The sequence below is a fragment of the Panthera leo genome, chromosome C1, assembly GCF_018350215.1.
Source record: "Panthera leo isolate Ple1 chromosome C1, P.leo_Ple1_pat1.1, whole genome shotgun sequence".
NCBI classification, from domain to species: Eukaryota; Metazoa; Chordata; class Mammalia; order Carnivora; family Felidae; genus Panthera; species Panthera leo.
This window is the reverse complement of record NC_056686.1, coordinates 105,949,712-105,968,482: the sequence shown is the minus strand read 5'-3', so window position 1 is coordinate 105,968,482 and position 18,771 is coordinate 105,949,712. Positions and strand designations below refer to the sequence as shown.

Sequence of the window (18,771 nt, the reverse complement as noted above, 5' to 3'; positions counted from 1 at the left end):
TAGCTTTGGGAAAAGGAAATCTGTAATAAAATCAAGGTCAAAGATAAAACTCCAACCATTTTATTTTGTCTCAGGCATCACATGAACAAGGTAAGACAACTTGCAGCTTTGCAGCTATGGGATTCCATCTGGTTTACAAAGAGATTTATTACAAGATATTAAATGGAGGAGGGGAGTTGGCAATTGAAGAAACTGACCCCAGGAAGTCATCCTGTCACAGAACTCGGCCCCCAAGGGGGCTGCTGAACTGGGAAGCCCTGGCTACAACTGGCAGGTCCAGAACCACACAACCCAGACACCCATTCCCCTGCCTCCTTCCACACAGCACTTGGCTCCACATCCAAGGCTCAAAGAAGAGCATCTGGTTAGCAGAACCACAACCCTATCAGAGCCCTAGCTTCAAGGGAGCCTTGAACGTTAGCAGTTGGACGATCTACATCTGCCACGCTGGTGATTCTTAATTCTAAGGGAAGTCTTCCAACCTGTAGGTTAAAGAAACCATGGTTCTCCAGAAAGGAGGCTCTAAAAGATAAACTCTGACAGGTACAGGGAACGGAGAAGAAACTGACCCATCACAGTCAAGCAAACCATCTCTTTGTCTACAGGAACGTGTATCAGCCCGTATTTACCCGTTAGTGTTCACCACCGGCCTCCTGGGGCAAATGTGTTTACTGGGGCATGATAAAATTGGAGTTCAGGGCGCCTGGGTGGCTCAGTCAGTTAAGTGTTCAAATCTTGATTTTGGTTCAGGTCATAATCTCAACCCAAATGATCTCATGATCTCACCTTGTGAGATGGAACCCCAGGTCGGGCTCTGCACCGACCGTGCGGAGCCTGCTTAGGATTCTCTCTCTTTCTCTCTGCTCCTCCCCTGCTAGTGCACATGTGTGAAATAAATAATAAAAGAAATTGGTGTTCAATTCACAAATGGGCAAGTGAAACTGTAACACGGAGATACTACTGTGGGCTCAGATGTCCCCAGATCCACAGCAAGCTTTCACACTCTAAACCTCTTTAGCCCAGGAGAGAGGATTCTGGGGGATAGGGCAGAGGAAGTATCCACTCATGTTCATAGTGGGTATGGAGATTCCAAAGAAACTCTCAAGCAATGTGTTATTCCTAGGAGATGACCCCAGACTCTCTGGCATTTCAAAAAGTACCAAGTGCCAGGGAATCATCTGGGCCACTGTGTTCAGCATATGTGTGTACATGTTGGAGCTGGTAGGGGAAGGGGAGAGTAACACACTTCCGTTATGTTAGCCCCATGGCTCAAAACATATAGTTTTGAGCTAGTATAAGGAAAATAAAAACAACATTTATGGTTCAAAACCCTACAGGACTCTCCATGCCAACATAAACACACAGATCCCACAATCTGACCTACTAAAACAGCCGTCTAGGCTTCAAGAGCCGCAGCCTAATGACTCCCAGAGGGCAAAGCTGCGATTATGCCAACAGCCATCAAGAGGAACCTCTGGAAAATTCCACTCATTCTGCTACACAGCTGAGTTGTAAAAACAGATCCTGCCCCTCTCCACACCTAGTCATGAAGAAAGAATGGGTGACAGTGTGGAAAGTCAGTTTCCAGCATGCTGCAGAGCTGACCCTGAAACATAGCTCACTTTCTTGTACCCCATGCCCCTCTCCAAGCCCCCTGAACATGAGCCAATTACCTGTGATTTAATACTTTTCCAGCCAAGCCATCTCCATGGGAGACCAAGGGCAAGTATATAAACCTCTCTCTCAACGTGACCAACTTGAAAGTGACTGTTCAAGTATATTCCCCAGCTCTTAACCCCAGAGGGATACTTGTAAAGAGAAATTCATTCTTTTGGCAGATATTTACGAAGGCTATCTATGTGAATGACACTGAGCAAAGTTTTGTGTTGGATACACAGACGCCCACAGTGCCTGTTCAAGATTACAATCTGTTGAAAGATGACAAAGCAGACAAAAAATTAAGTAACAACACAACAGATCATCAGCAACAGTGAGATGTGACAGGCACCCATGGTCACTGTTGACAGGAATGTAATTTACACAGTCTTTGTGGGAGGCAAAATTTGGCAATGTGTACCAGCATCCTTTAATGTGTTTTCTTTGACCCAATGTCTCTCTTCCCAGGAGAATTTATCTTAACAAAGTAGCAAAAGATCGTTACAAAGATTCATACACAAAGATATTTGATGCAGCAATCCTTAGAATAGCTAAAATATAAATACAACTTCAAGGTCCAATAAGTTAAGTATAAATGTATCTGGGATGCTATATAACTCATGAAAACCATGACTTTGAAAAATATTAAATAGATGGGGAAATGTCTATGTAAAGTAAAGCAGGTTGCAAAATTGGTGTATAATGTGATTCCTTTCTTTTTAAAATATGTGTGTCTACCCACAGGCCAAAGACTAAAGGAAATATGCCCAGCTGTATTTTAGTTTCTAAAGTAGGAGTTACTGTTGGGGAAACTTGTCTCCAGGAAGAAGTTTATGAGATTATTTTAATTCCACCCCCCCCCCTTTTTTTTTTAAAGTAGGCTTCATGCCCAGCAAAGAACCCAGTGCAGGGTTCAAACTCACGACCCTGAAATTAAGACCTGAGCCAAATCCAACTCTTGTTTTTGGCTCAGGTCATGATGTCAAGGTTCATGACTTCGAGCCCCAGGTCTGGCTCTGCTTAACCAACTGAACCACCCAGGAGCCCCTGTATGAGATACTTCTTAAGCGTTATCTTACTTAGCTCTCACAATAAACTTGTTAAGTTTTATAACATACATTTTTTTACAAAGGGCAAAACCAAGACACTAGTAACTACCCCAAAGCACCATAGAAAGTGATAATGTCAAAATGTGCTCAGTTGTTTTTCTTTCTATTGTGCAACTGTCTCAGAATGCTGTCTGCGTAAATTAAGTATCAAATAAGTTATACTATCAAAAGAGTAAGTGATCATTATGCGCGGGGCAAGACTAGGCAGAGAAGATTACAGGTAAGAGGTAGGATGCTATCTGGTCTTTGAAGATTAGAAAAAAAATCAGATAACAGTTAACATTTATTAAGCTCTTACTATGTTCTAGTGCCATACAAGTACTAACTCCTTCATTCCTCCCAATAACCAGTGCTGTTACCGTTCCTACCTTGCAGGTGATTTGACCAAGGTATGGAGCTAATAAGTGGTGGAGGCAGAATCTGAACCTAGACCATCAACAGTTTTAGCCACTCTTCCCTGCCACCTCCCTGGACATAGTAATGATGGCATAAAGGAATGCCCACGACACAGTTCCTGGGAGGTTAGAATGGAGTATATTCATGTGAGAAATTACATGTGGATGAGATAGAAAAGGTAGGTGATAAATGAATGACAACTGGGAAATAGTAAATGATATGTGAAATGTGGTGAGTGAGGTCACTGGATTAAAAACTCTACAAATCTAAGGTTTGGATTATCTCTATTCCTTTGGGAGACAGAAATAATCCCCTTGTCTAATAGGGGGTGATTGACAATAAATATGTTCTTGTGAATGTTCTTCCCACTTTCCTCCAGCACTCACATTCCAATCACATTCCAGCTTACAAAAGATAAATAAGGGTAGGGACTTATATTTATCTTTCTAAGAAACAACGAAAACAAAGAAGAAAGGAAAAAAAAAACCAGACCTCTGGCAAGTCAGGTCAAAATGAAGAGAGGGAGAAAATCAAGATAGAGCCACAAGATCTGGGTGAGGAAGATGCCTTCATGGAACACTAATTCTTGTTTCCTATCAAGATTCCCACTTGGCTGAAAAACGATATGTTCACTCTGACTATAACTACCCTATATATTTTTTATGCATGAAAGTGGGCAAAGTCTGGAAGGAGTTATGTAAAAGTAAAAATGGTGATGTCACTGGGGCACCTGGGTGGCTATCCAACTCTTGATTTCAGCTCAGGTCATGATCCCAGGGTCATGGGATCAAGCCCTGCATTGGGCTCTGTGTTGAGCTTGGAGCCTGCTTGGGATTCATTCTCTCTCTCTCTCTCTCTCTCTCTCTCTCTAATAAATAAACAAATAAAAATGTTTAAATGGTGACGTCATTAACACTTTCTTTAATATTGTTATGCATCCTTCCTTTAAATAAGATTGACCAAAGGAGGAAAAATCATTTCAGCTAGCTCTCTGGACCACAGAACTTGTACTGTTGAATCTAAAAATCTTATCTGTCATGTTTCCTGAGCAGCTAATCAATGATCAGCCCTGCACTGAGGCTTCCTCCTGCAAAGGTTCAACCTATTCATTTCAACCTCTTCTAGGCACATCCATCAAGGCTCTGAAGAGCATTAACAGTATTTAGCCTCAAGCCAGTTTCTATACAAGGAGCAGGATTCAGCTTGGGTCTCTGTGGGGAAGACTCTGTTCTGTCCTACCCTCAATCTGGGTGAGTCAGCACTCAGAGCCAGGTTTCTTGGCCTTCTTACAAATTTTTCAACTTATGAGGTAGGTACTGTTACTGTTCCCACTTTACGGGTGATTTCCTGTAGTGAAATTTCCTTTCCACTATGTGATTTAAAAGCACCGAGGAAGTAGCAAACAACTTAGAAAATGTGGTCGCTGGTCTGCACAGGGTTTACGGTCAGGTGGAACAAGAGCTACACATATCAACAGTGCGTGGGTGACAATGTGAGGCAAAGACACAGCCTGAGTGATGAGTGGTAAATGCCGCCATTAGCACCGAGTTGGGGGTGTCATGGAGAGAGAGGATCCAGGAGAAAAGAACAGACAGGAAGATCCACTTTGGGCACGGCAGGGTGGGAAGAGCAGAGAGGAACAGAAAACATGGAAAAGGCAAGAAAGAGCAAAGAGGCCTGGCTCGGCTGGGATGGGTGTGCTATCAGATGCAGGAAGAGAAGGACCTTGTCATTCCTGGAGGCGGGGGTGGGGGGGGAAGCAGGTAGGTTTGAGCAAGGGAGGGACATTTCAGCACAATTAATCTGACACACTATGACAGACCCGGGAGACACTGGAGAGATGCCGACCAATGAAGAGCCTGCTGCTTCCCCGGGCAATAGTGACAAACAACCCACCTCAATATGCTGATCTGCAAAATTCACAAGATACACGTTAAAGCAAAAAATAAAGCTCAGGACAGTGTGTGTCTCTCTGTGTGTTGTCAATTAAGCCACCATTTGGGGGGCGCCTGGGTGGCTCAGTCGGTTGGGTGTCCGACTTCGGCTCGGGTCATGATCTCACAGTCTGTGAGTTTGAGCCCCACGTCGGGCTCTGTGCTGACAGCTCAGAGCCTGGAGCCTGCTTCGGATTCTGTGTCTCCCTCTCTCTCTGCCCCTCCCCCGTTCATGCTCTGTCTCTCTCTGTCTCAAAAATAAATAAACATTAAAAAAAAATCTAAAAAAAAGCCACCATTTGGGGGGAAATGATAGTGGAGAATACATGTCCATAATTAAACAAGAAACTGATAAAACGGGATGCTTCCAAGAAAAAACAGGATAGCAGGGGAACAGGAAGTAGGAAGGAGAATATTTATGTGTCCTTCCATATCATTAGAATTTGAATCCATGATACAAAAAATTTAATAAAATTTTACTTTAAAAATTAATTGGTTGTGGGGCACCTGGGTGGCTCACTCAGTTAAGCATCTGACTCTTGATTTCAACTCAGGTCATGATCTCACTGTTCGTGGATTTAAGCCCCACATTGGGCTCTGTGCTGACAACACAGAGCCTGCTTGGGATTCTCCCTCTCTCTCTGCCCCTCCCCCTGCTTGCATGTGTGTGTGTGTGTGTGTGTGTGTGTGTGTGTGTGTGTGCGTGCACGCACACACACGCACACACTCGCTCTCTCTCAAAATAAAGAAAAAATACCTTTATAAAAAATAATTCATTGCTTTTTAAATGTTCTTGAGAACTATCCTGTCTTTAGTAAATATGTATTGTTTTAATAATTACATCACAATGTTGTGGGCTTTTTTTAAGGATTTTAAGTGCACATCATAATAACCCAAGTTAAGAGAAGCTGAGATCTGGGGGCACCTGGGTGGCTCAGTTGGTTGAGCGTCCAATTTCAGCTCAGATCATGATCTCGCAGTCTGTGAGTTCGAGCCCCGCGTCAGGCTCTGTGCTGACAGCTTGGAGCCTGGAGCCTGCTTCGGATTCTGTGTCTCCCTGTCTCTCTGCCCCTCCCTCGCTCATGCTCTGTCTCTCTCTCTCTGTCAAAAATAAATAAACATTAAAAAAAAAGAGAGAGAGAAGCTGAGATCTGGACCAGAGTACAAGAGATGGGAAGGTAAGAATAGGATGGAACAAAATACCCCAACTCCAGGTCCCTGAGCTGTGTTTCTCACACTGTGTCTTTGGGGGCTGGGGTGAGGGGCAGTGACAGACTACTCAAGTTACAGCATAAGCAGGGAACACCCACTTTACTTGATGCTGTCCTTTCAAACAGTTTTATGTTAAAATAAACAGATCTCCAGTATAAAACATAAGACCTCAAAGAAAATTCTCTCCTACAGGGTATTAGTTTTGGCTGAACTTTTCAGATACCCCCTCCCCCACATGTACACACACACACACACACACACACACACACACACACACACACATACGTGTTCACTTTCTTCTGCCGGGAGCCACTCTTTAGGGGACCTGGTTGAGAAGCCTGCATTAGGCAGTGAGGCTCACCCCATGCCATGCCAACAACCCCATGTGGCAAGTGCCCAGAGTCCTCATGCTCTGCCCTTGGACTCCCACCATTTACCCCACCTTCTGGGCTCTCACTCTCAGAGCTGCCCCCATTCAGCCAGCATCTAATCACACTTTAATTTATGGCCCTATTTCCCCTTAGGGCCTGAAGCACACCCACAGTTTACCTGTAACAATCCCGACTTCTCTCCTTAACACAGATTCTCTCTAATCTATGATTTCTCAGACCACCCTGAGAAATCTAGAACCTTCTACACTCCTGCAGCCTTCTGAGGAGCAGCACTGCTACCGGGAATTCTCAGGTCACAAAAAGAAGGGCCAGGACACAATAACAGAAATGTAACAGGACTTGGGGCGCCTGGCTGGCTCAGTCGGTAGAACATGAGACTCTTGATCTCAGGGTTGTGAGTTAGAGCCCCAGGCTGGGTGTGGAGATTACTTAAATAAGTAAACTTATAAAAAAAAAATAAAAAAAAAAAGTAACAGGACTCAAACTGATTAAAAATGGATGAAAAATAGAAGTATTAGATGCACCTTCAAAATCTATGCAAAATCATCAAAATCTAGCCTCTAGGGCTGGGGGCTAGGATGGCAGACTTCCAAAAGACTGCCTGTGATGAATCATTATATACAAGGATTTGTCTAAACCAGACCCAAGGTGGACCTGACATTAGCCCATAGACTTTGCACATTCCTGCAGGGAGGGGCCGGCAACACTGTGGGTTAGGTGTGTGACCCTGGCCATGCCTGTGGCCTTGACTTATACTCCATGGACCAGGTCTTGACTCCTTATCCCTACTCCTCTGGTCTCCGACTCCCAGTCTGGTCCTGCTGCTGCCTTCTCTGCATTGATTGCTATCACAGTCGGACAGGAGGAGGGAGAGCCAATGGAGCCACCTGAGTGGACAGAACACTGACAGGTCCACTGACAGCATCCGGGAAGTCTACAAGCAGGGCCTGCTGAGCACCAGGATGAGGACGCTCAGGAGGTAATTGATATGGTAGAGGACGGGGGCTGGGGGGGGGGGGGGAGGGAGTCAAGCAGACCCATGCTCCAATCCTGCTGGTTACTGACAACTTCAAGATACATTGATAACAACTACTGCCCATTATCCAATGCCCTGCATTCCTGCTGAGCTCTTAATAGGCTTTATCTCATTCAATCCTCACAAAGACTCTGAGTTGAGTATTGTCAGTGTCTCTATATTACAGATGAAGAAACTGAGCAGGTAGAAAAGAGAAGTAATTTGTCCAAGGTCATACCACGGTAAGTGATAGAGCTGGGATTCATACCCAGGTCTGACTCCAAAGTCTATGCCTCTAGTCAAATCACTAAACTGAGTGAACAGGGAAGAAGTCACAGAATCAGCTTTGAGAACCCAGTGTCGTCATTCTCCTGGTCAGAGAGCAACAGTGCCTCCCTGAGAGGCAACAGCCCAGACTCTGGGTTCTAATCCTGGCTTTGCTACTTACAGGCTGTGTGACCTTGAGTAAGCTTGGGCCTCTTTGTGCCTCAGTATCTCCTACATAAAATGGAGACAATAATAGAGCCTACCTCATAGTTTGCTCTGGGATTAACTTACTACACCTACAGCACCTGGAACAATGCTCAGTATGTAGTCGGCACTATATAAATATTGACTAGTATCAGTCCTGTAACACTTTCTCAGTTTAAGTTAAACAAGCTGAAAGGAGAAAGTCAAAATCCTGGTAGACAGGTTCTATGCCACGGCATATTACAGTCTTATAATTCATCCTCCAACTAGAAAGTCCCTCCCTACCTCTCAAACTACATGAAGCAATGCTTTGTTGAAAGAGCAAGAGATTCAGAGTCAGAGAGACTTGGGTTCAAACTCTTGCTTTGCCACCTACTCTGTGGCCTCAAGCAAGCTACTTGACCTCTCTGAGCCTCAGTTTTCTCATCTATAACACAGATCCCATTGTACCCACATGGTGGCAATTCAACATTGGGAAGAATGAAGAAGATAAGCCATGTAAGATATGCATGTTGGTGTTGCTCAGCCACACAAAGAGGCAGAAGCAAGGTTGTTTATTCTAGCAGTCTCGCTCAGAAAGAAAAGTCAGACCTTTGATACGGAGTTGGTCAAACATTAATCAAACATAACCTCTTTAGCTAGATCTCTACCAAACGGAATTGCATGTTTGTTGCAGTAAAAGCTCTTTGCATCCTAGCTTATCAAATCGTAAAACAAGGACCCGACTAGATTTCACTCATTTTCAGGGCACTTCCTTATAGGGAATTAAGCTTTTACACTATCACAGGCAAATGAGTATTACAGTTCGGGTTCGAAGCAACCTTGGGGTCAGAAGACCTAGGTTCTCCTGTGAGACTCTGGGCAGATTACCAAACTTTTCCAGACCTTCATTACATCATTTGAAAATTGGGGAAAACAACATCCAGCCCCAGAGAGTTCTGTAAAGATTAAAGGACATAATACATAACCTATAGCAATCTTATGCGCTTTCCTCCTGTTAAAATGGACTAGACATCCCTCTTCTCCTGAAGGGTTAATCCCTCCTCCTGTGCTCTCATTCTCACCACCTCCCTGCCTTCTTTGAGATTTCCTTCCATCCACCACCTACCCTCCTCTGTCTCTTCTTTCCATCACTCCCTCTTCCAGCTCACTCCACTCATTCCCATCAACATTTCTATTAGGAGGAAAAGCACTCCCTCAAATCCATATCTCACAAATTTCTTGAAAAAATTAATCTCACCTGCTCTCTCCATCGCCTCACCTTTTCCTTCTCAATTCTTTCTGATCTGTATTATACCCATACCATGTCGCTCAAAATGCTTTCATCCAAACTACCAGAAAGCTCCCTCCAAGAGACAGTTTTTAGCCCTTGATTTATTTGACCTTTCGGCAGCATTCACTCTCGTTGGCTATTCCCTCTTTTAAAACATTCTTCCCCTAGGTTCCATAAGCTCTCATTCTTCTGATTTTCCTCCTGCCTCTCAGGTTCATCCTTTTTTTAAAGATTTTATTTATTTATGGGAATGAAGGCTGGTGCAGCCACTCTGGAAAACAGTATGGAGTTTCCTCAAAAAACTAAAAATAGAACTACCCTACAACCCAGCAATTGCACTACTAGGTATTTATCCACGGGATACAGGTATGCTGTTTCCAAGGGATACATGCACCCCCATGTTTATAGCAGCATTATCAACAATAGCCAAAGTATGGAAAGACCCCAAATGTCCATCGATTGATGAATGGATAAAGAAGATGTGGTATATATATACAATGGGGTATTACTCGGCAATCAAAAATAATGAAATCTTGCCATTTGCAACTACGTGGATGGAACTGGAGGGTATTATGCTAAATGAAATTAGTCAGTCAGAGAAAGACAAAAAAATCATATGACTTCACTCATATGAGGACTTTAAGAAACAAAACAGATGAACATAAGGGAAAGGAAACAAAAATAATATAAAAACAGGGAGGGGGACAAAACATAAAAGACTCTTAAATATGGAGAACAGAGGGTTACTGGAGGGGTTGTGGGAGGGGGGATGGGCTAAATGGGTAAGGGGCATTAAGGAACCTACTCCTGAAATCATTGTTTCACTATATGCTAACTAATTTGAATGTAAATTTTAAAAAATAAAAAATAAAATAAAAAAGATTTTATTTATTTATTTTTAAGTAGGCTTCATGCCCAGTGTGAAGCCCAACACAGGGCTTGAACCCACAACTCTGAGATCAAGACTTGAGTTGAACACTAACTGACTGAGCCACCCAGGTGCCCCATCTCAGGTTCATTCTTATTCTGCCTTGTTAGCATCTCTTTTCTTTCCTTAAATGGTGGTCATTCTCAAGGACATGGCCTGGGTCCTCTTCTCTTCCCACATGAACCATATCCCTGGCTAATCTCATTTACCCCCTTCCCCATTCAGGCATCATTCATAGAGTAATAACTGCACTTGGATGTTCCACAAGCTTCTCGAACTAAGCGTAAAAACCACAGTCATGGGGTTTGGGTCCAGCAAGTAAGAAGCATGCAAGTCACTGCTTCACCCCAACAACAAGTAAAAAACCAAACAAACTAAAAACCAACAACCCTTCTTCTTTTTTTTTTTTAAAGTTGTTTGTTTGTTTTCAGAGAGAGAGAGTGAGAGCACAAGCAAGTAAAGCACAGAGCAGAGAGAGAGGGGAGAGAGAATCCCTAAGCTGGCTCCTCACCATCAGTGCAGAGCCCAATGCAGGGCTTGAACTCATGAACCATGAGATCATGACCTGAGCCAAAACCAACAATCAAACACTTAACCGAATGAGCCACGCAGGTGCCCCAACAACCTTCCTAATGTCCATATCCACCAGCGAAGTGAGGCCACAAGTCAAACTGCTGCCTCCACAACTGGAGAAAATCACCAGGAGGATACAGAGAACCACAACTGGAGCAAAACCCTCATGAGTGCCACAGCAGGGCAACCTCAACTGTAACTGACCAAGTGTGGGAGGCTCAGGGTGGACAAGTCTGAGAGAAAAAGTCCAGGGAGATTCAGTTATTGGGAACCCTCACACTTCTGAAAGTTTTACCTCCTGAGCTCTTCCAGGTTCTCACAGTGAACACTGTGTTTCCAGCAGTGGGAAGAGAGAGGGAACCATGTGGAAATACTCCAAGCATTCTGTTCTTAACAAGGTCTGCCCTCAGGAGAAGCTGTTAACCAGAGCCTGGGGTTCTGTCAGGGCCTTACTGACCTCTCTACCAAAGAGAGAAGGGAAATACCCAATTCTAGCCCATTATAGCCATCCCGTCCCACGTAAAGCGGGGGGGGGGGGGGGGGGGGGGGGGGGGGGGGGGGGGGTTGACAGCCTGCAGCAAGTTCAGGAGCCTAGAGGCACAGGCTCACTGAAACTGATCACAGGCCTACAGAACACTCCTCCTCCCCTCATACCTCACCACTGTTACTAAAAGGCCTACTCACAGCAGTGCCTTTTACCCAATACATCATGTCTGGCTGCCAAAAAGAAATTAAGACACATACTAAAAGGCAAAAAAACACAGTTTAAAGAAACAGAGCAAGCATCAGAACCAGATTCAGACATGGCAGGGACATCAGAATTACCAGACTGAGACTTTAAAACAACTGTGATTAGTATGCTAAGAGCTCTAATGGATAAAATAGACAGCATGCAAGAACAGATGGGCAAAGTAAGCAGGGAGACGGAAATTCTAAGAAAGAACCCAAGAGAAATTCTAGAGATCAAAAACACGGTAGTAACAGAAATGGAAAAACCTCTGACGTGATTAGTAGTAGACTAGACACAGCTGAGAAAGAATCTCTGAGCTTGAGGATAAGAATTACATTCAAATTCTCCTCAGAAACCAGGTAACCAAGAAGAGAGTAGAGCAAAATATTCAGTGTTCAGAGAAAAAAAAATACCATCCTAAAATTCTGTACCCTGTGAAATTACTCTTCAAAAGTGTAGGAGAGGGACACCTGGGTGACTCAGTCAGTTAAACATCTGACTCTTGATTTTGGCTCAGGTCATGATCTCACAGTCGTGAGACTGAGCCCCAGAGTAGAGCTCTTTGCTACCAGCACAGACAAGCCTGCTTGGGATTCTCTCTCTCTCTCCTCTTCATGCACACATGCTCTCTCTCTCAAAAGAAATAAATAAACATTAAAAAAAAGTGCAGGAGAAAGAGTTCTCAAACAAAAACTGAGGAAATTTGTTGCCAGTAGACCTGTCTTGCAAGAAATGTTATAAGAAATTCTTCAGAGAGAAGGAAAATTATATAGGTCAGAAATGTGGATCTACATAAAGAAAGGAAGAGTTTCTGAAAAGGAATAAGTAAAGGTAAAATTAAAGCTTTTTTTAAAAAATGTGTATTTATTTTTGAAAGCACAAGCGGGGGAGGCGGGGGGGTGGGGGACAGAGGATCTGAAGCACGCTCTATGCTGACGGCAGCAAGTCTGATGTGGGACTCAAATTCACCAACTGCAAGATCATGACCTGAGCTGAAGTCCAATGTTCAACCAACTGAGCCATCCAGGTGCCCCAAAATTTTTATTTTTCTTATTTTTGGTTGATCTAACAGATAATAAGTTGCTCAAAATAATAACAGTAATATTGTATTGAATTATGCAACAGAAAGAAAATCAGTAAGGACATAGTTGAACTCAACAGCACCAACAATCAACTGGATATAATTGATATCTACAGACCATTTCATCCCATAACAGCAGAGTACATATTATACTCAAGATCACAGGAAGCATTCACCAAGACAGACCATATAAAAAACACCTTAACAAATTTAAAAGAATAGGAATCATACAATGTCTGCTCTCAGACCACAGTGGAATTAAACTAGAAACCAAAAACAGAAAGATAACTGGAAAATCTCCAAATACATGGAGATTAAACAACATACTTTTAACTAACACATGGATCAAAAAAGAAATCTGAAGCAAAATCTTGAAGTATTTTCAACTAAATGAAAATAAAACCCCTGTTTATTAAAATTTGTGGGATGCAACAAAAGTAGTGCTTTGAGGGAAATTCATAGCATTAAATGCATATATTTAAAAAGAAGGAAGATCTAAAATCAATCATCTAAGCTTTCCAAACTGAGCCTGGCAGAATGGCTCCCACAAAGAAGGGTGGCCAAATGAAGGGCTGTTCTGCCATCAACGAGGTAGTGACCAGAGAATACACCACCATCAACAGTCACAAGCACATCCATGGCATGGGTTCCAAGAAGCGTGCCCCTCGGGCACTCAGAGATCTGAAAATTTACCATGAGAGAAAGGGGAACTCCAGATGTGCAGACTAACACCAGGCTCAACAAAGCTGTCTGGGCAAAAGGAATAGGGAATGCTCCATACCATATCTGTGTGCGGTTGTCCAGAAAAACTTAAGAAGGATGAAGATTCACTAAACAAGCTCTATACACTGGTTACCTATGTACCTGTCACCACTTTCAAACATTTATAGTTAATGTGGATGAGAACCAACTGCTCATTGTCAAATAAAGGTATAAAACAGAAAATAAATAAATAAATATAATCAAATCAAATCAATTATCTAAGCTTTCACTTTAGGAAACTGGAAAAAAGAGAAGCAAATTAAATCCAAGGTAAGCAGGAGAAAAGAAATAATAAGAATTAGAGTAGAAAGCAATAAAACTGAAAACAGTATATCAACAGAAAAAGTCAATGAAACCAAAAGTTGGTTCTTTGAAAATATCAATAAAATAAAAAGGAAAATACAAATTACTAATATCAGAAATGAAATGGGAGACATCACTATAGATCCTAAACATCAAAAGGATAATGTAAGAATACTACAAAGAACTCTATGCCCACAAATTTTATAACTTAGATGAAATGGACCAATTCCTTGAAAGATACAATCTGCCAAAACTCACCTAGGCAAAGAGACAGACAATCTGAGTAGGCCTATATCTATGAATGAAACTGAATCAATAACTAATAAGCTGTCAAAACAGAAAGCACTAGGCCAAGATGGGTTCACTGGTAAATTCTACCAAATTAATTTAAGGAGAAATTATACCAAGTTCTATATAATCTCCTTCAGAAGATAGAAGCAGAAGAAATACTTCTCAACTCATTCTATGACCAATATTACCCTAATACCAAAACCAGACAAAGGCGTTACAAGAAAAAGAAAAAACTACAGTTCAATATCTCTCATGAACATAGATGCAAAAATCCTCAACAATACGTTAGCAAATCAAATCGAACAATGTATGTAAAGAATTGTATACCATGACCAAGTGATTTTATCCCACATATGCAAGGCTGATTCAACATTCCAAAATCAATTAATGTCATCCATCAAATCATCAGGCTAATGAAGAAAAATCACATGACCATATCAATAAATGCATAAAAAACACTTGACAAAGTCCAACATTCATTCATGATAAAAATTCTCAGTGAACTAGCAATAGAGGGGAACTTCCTCAACTTGATAAAGAATATCTACCAAAAATCTATAGCTAATATCATAGTTAATTGTAAGAAACTAAAACCTTTTCCCACTAAGAGCAGGAAAAAGGGAAGGATGTCCCCTCTCACCACTGCTTTTCAGCATCATACTGGAATAGCTAATGCAATAAGACAAGATAAGGAAATAAACAGGGGCACTTGGGTGGCTCAGTCAGTTAAGCGTCCAACTCTTAATTTCAGCTCAGGTCATGATCTCATGGTTGGTGAATTTGAGCCCCACATTGGGCTCTGAGCAGGCAATGCAGAGCCTGCTTGAGATTGTCTCTCTGTCCCTCCCCAACTCGTGCATGTGTGCACGCTCTCTTTCTCTCTCAAAAAATAAATAAACTTTTAAAAAATAAAAAATAGGGACGCCTGGGTGGCTCAGTCAGTTAAGCGCCAGACGTTAGCTCAAGTCATGATCTCATGGTTCATGGGTTCACGTGGGGCTCTGTGCTGACAGCTCAGAGCCTGGAGCCTGCTTCGGATTCTGTGTCTCCCTCTCTCTCTGCCCCACCCCCACTCGCGCTCTGTCTCTCTCTCTCAAAAATAAATAAACATTAAAAAATTTTTAATAAAAAATAAAATAAAAAGGAAATAAACAATATAGATTGGAAAGGGAAATAAAATTGTATTCACAGATGACATGATCATCAATGTAGAAAATTCTAAAGAATTGACAAAAACTACCTAGAACTAATAAGTGATTATAGTAAGGTTGTCAGATACACTGTTTTGTTTTATTTGTTTCTATTTTGAGAGAGAGAGAGAGAGAGAAAGAGAGAGAGAGAGAGGGAGGGAGAAGCTCATGTGCAAGCAGGGGAGAGGTAAAGAGAAAGGGAGAGAGAGAATTGCAAACAGGCTCTGTGGTGACATGGGGCTCCATCTCATGAACTGTGAGATCATGACCTGGGCTGAAATCAAGAGTCTGATGCTTAACTGACTGAGCCACGCAAGCAACTGTCAGGTACAAGTTTAATATACAAAAGTCAACTGCTTTCATATACCAGCAATAAACAAGAGAAATTTGAAATTAAAAATATAATACCTAGGGGTGCCCGGGTGGCTCAGTCAGTTAAGCGTTCGCCTTCAGCTCAGGTCATGATCTCACACTCCGTGGGTTTGAGCTCCATGTCAGGCTCTGTGCTGACAGTTCAGAGCCTGGAGCCTGCTTCAGATTCTTGTCTCTCTCTATCTCTGCCCCTCCCCTGCTCATGCTCTCTCTCTCTCTGTCTCAAAAATAAATAAAAACATTAAAAAAAATTTTTAATAAAAAAATAAGAATAAAAAATACATATATAATACCACAATAGCATCCCCCCAAAATGAAATACTTAATTATAAATTTACCAAATATGTATAAGCTGTATACAAGTAAAACTACAAAGCTCTGCTGAAAAATCAAAGAACTAAATAAATAGAGAGATGTTCCATGTTTGTGAATAAGAAGACTGGCTATTGTCAAGATGGCAGTTCCTCCCAACTTGATCTATAGATTCAATGCAATCCCAGTCAAAATCCCAACAAGTTGTTTTGTGGATAGCAACAAACTGATTCTGACGTTTATATGGAGAGACAGACTCAGAATAACCAACATAATATTGAAGGAGAAGAATAAAGTTGGAGGACTGACACTACCCAACTTCAAGACTTTTCTATAAAGCTACAGTAATCAAAAGTAATCAAAATTTCAGGGCACCTGGGTGACTCAGTTGGTTGAGTGTCCAACTTTGGCTCAGGTCATGATCTCATGGTTTGCGAGCTCAAGCCCCACATCAGGCTCTGTGCTGACAGAAATAGACCCATGTAAATAATATAGTCAACTGATCTTGACAAAGGAGCAAAGGCAACAAATGAAGACTGTCTTTTTAACAAACACAGCTGCAACAACTATACATCTATAATGCACAAAATAATCCACACACAGACCCTACGCCTTTTGCAAAAATCAACTCAAGATGGATCGCAGACCTAAATATAAAATGCAAAACTATAAAACTCCTAGAAGATAACATAGAAGAAAATCTAGGTAAACCTTAAGTCTAGCAGTGACTTTTCACAACGCAGAGTACTAACCACTATACGATCACGGCCAGCAGAGACTTTTCAGATACAACACCAAAGTCATGATCCATGAAGTAAAGAATTGATAGGCAACACTTTATTAAAATTAAAATCTTCTGCCTGGCGTGGAAACACTGTCAAGGAAAGGAAAAGACAGGGGAGCCTGGCTGGCTCAGTCAGTAGAGCATGTGACTCTTTTTTTTTTTAATTTTTTTTTAAATGTTTATTTATTTTTGAGCAGGGGAAGGCCAGAGAGAGAGAGAAGACACAGAATCTGAAGCAGGCTCCAGGCTCCAAGCTGTCAGCACAGAGCCTGACATGGGGCTCAAACTCATGAACCATGAGATCATGACCTGAGCTGAAGCTGGACACTCAACTGACTGAGCCAGCCAGGTGCCCTGAGCGTGTGACTCTTAATCTGGAGGTTGTGAGTTCAAGTCCCATGTTGAGTTAGAGATTACTTAAAAATAAAACTTTAGAAAAAAAAAGAAAGAAAGAAAACGGGGGCACCTGGCTGGCTCAGGCAGTTAAACGTCCGACTTTGGCTCAGGTCATGATCTCATGTTCATGGGTTCGAGCCCCATGTCTGGCTCCATAATGACAGCTCCAGAGCCTGGAGTGTGCTTTGGATTCTTCATCTCCCTCTCTCTCTGCCTCTCCCCTGCTCATGCTCTGTCTCTCAAAAATAAATAAACATTTAAAAAAAAGGGGGGGAAAGACAAGACACACACTGGGGAAAAAATAACTCCAAAAGACATATTTGATAAAGGACTATTATCCAAAATACGCAAAGAACTTTTAAAACTCAACAGTAAGAAAACAAACAACTCATTGAAAAATGAGCTAACGATATTAACAAGTATCTCACTAAAGAAGATACAGAGACGGTGGGGCACCTGGGTGACTCGGTTGAACATCTGACTCTTGATTTTGGCTCAGGTCATGATTCCAGGGTCATGGTATCAAGTCCCACATCGGGCTCTGCACTGAGCATGGGGCCTGCTTGAGGTTCTCTCTCTCTCCCCCCTACCTCTGTCCCTTTCCCCTGCTTGTGCTCTGTCATAAATAAATAAATAAATAAATAAATAAATAAATAAATAAATAAATAAATAAATTTAAAAATTAAAAATAAAATAGGTCTTAATTCCTCTGCCTACTTCAGTTTCGCCCCAATCTAATCCACCCTCTCCATTCAGCCAAGATGAGCTTTTCTAAAATGCATTCTTGAAGGGGCACCTGGGTGGCTCAGTTGGTTAAGTGTCCAACTCTTGATTTTGGCCTGGGTCGTGATCTCACTGTTCTTGAATTCAAGCCCCACACTGGGCTCTGCGCTGACGGTATGGAGCCTGCTTGGGATTCTCTCTCTCCCTTTCCCCTGCTTGCACTGTCTCTCTCTCAAAATAAATAAATTAAACATCAAAAAGATTATAAAATGCATTCTTGAAAACCCTGTAACAGATCCCATGTGTTCTTAGGACGAAGTCTAGACTTCTGGGAGATGCTGTAGGAGCCGTGCCCACATCCCCATGACCCACCCTAGATATCACCTACAGACTGTCCCATACACACAATGGCCTCCAGCAGCTCTGTCTCTCAGCCTGCCCCAGGTCATTCTCTGAGGAACCTGGGACTGGCCAGAAGTGGAAGGCGTTAAGGTTCCCAGATGCAACCTCCAACCAATGAGGGACGAGAGCACTGGATAAACGCCTGCCTTCCTGGACCAATGTGACAATTCAGAGGCATGTCCAACAGGCTCTCAGGTGTCTCTGGTGGTGCTGGCCTTCAGTTGCCTGCTGGTTAATACAGCCTTTGCGGGCTTCCTTCCCTTCCGCTTACTTTCCCATTCCTTCATCATGCTTCCTGGAACCAACCTGCAAATAAACTACTTCTACTTGCCTGTTTTTGCTTTTGGGGTACTCCAACAGAAGACAGTCCCCTTACATGGCTCATCACCCCTTCATCATCAGGTCCCTGTTTCCTTTTTCAACATTAGTCTTTGCCACTTCCCAATTTGTACTCTGTCGTCAACAG

The 18,771-nt window shown here is 42.4% G+C and overlaps 1 pseudogene; it reads right to left on the bottom strand.

Moving 5' to 3' along the window:
* The window catches only part of LOC122228731, a 68,527-nt pseudogene that overhangs the window by 15,974 nt on the left and 33,782 nt on the right, over positions 1–18,771 (bottom strand).